Below are 927 nucleotides of genomic sequence, written 5' to 3'. Positions count from 1 at the left end.
AATTCTTGCTAGCGATCCGTGTAGGGATAGCGTTAACAGGAGCAGTTTGCTCTAGTTTCCGTATGAAAGCCGATTTTAGCGCCCCTTTGCTTGCGTGTTTCCTATTGGTTAATTCCCTTGTAGATCATTAATTAAATCTTGCCCTTTAATCGTTAATATAATACTTTCTGGTATTATCTATATTTCTATATACATACATTGGGTAGTATAGTAATAGACAATAAACAGCAGTTCTTGATATCCGTTCTAGCTTTTAAAGGAAATGAGCAGGAATTGTTTGGTTTCTTCGAATGGGAGTCTGAATAGAATGCTATGTTTTCTCTAATTTTGAATCGGCGGCTGGATCGTCACCTACAGCAATAGTTCATTAATTAAATCCGTCCCGTAAGATTTAACACTTGTATTGAATACCTTAGGGTATGCGCTTTCTAAATTTGCCTTAAAAACTCACGGGCCACGTTTAAATAAGTGACAGATTCCGATTTCAGACCAGGCTGAAGCCTTGGTCGTCAATGGGGCCTGATATTTGTGTTTAATCGTTGACATAATACTTTCTGTTATTACTTATGTTTATATAACCATATATTGGGTAGTAATAGACAATATTCAGCAGTTATTGATATTTTTTTCAAGATTTTCAACGAAATGAGGAATTTTTTTGCTTTCTTCGAATGGGCGTCTGAATGGGATGCTATGTTTTGTCTAATAACGAATCGGCGGCTAGCCTTTGATCGTCGCCTACAACTATTGTTCATTAGTTAAATCCGGCCCGTAAGATTTAACACTTGTATTGAATACCTTAGGGTATACGCTATCTAGATTCATCTTAAAAATTCACGGGCCACGTTTGGATAAGTAGCAGTTTGCTCTAGAAGTCCTATAAAAGCCGATTTTAGCGCCCCTTGCCTGTGTATTTCCTATTAGTTA

This window comes from Branchiostoma floridae, chromosome 18, assembly GCF_000003815.2.
Source record: "Branchiostoma floridae strain S238N-H82 chromosome 18, Bfl_VNyyK, whole genome shotgun sequence".
Lineage (NCBI taxonomy): Eukaryota > Metazoa > Chordata > Leptocardii > Amphioxiformes > Branchiostomatidae > Branchiostoma > Branchiostoma floridae.
Note: the sequence above shows the minus strand (reverse complement) of the source record.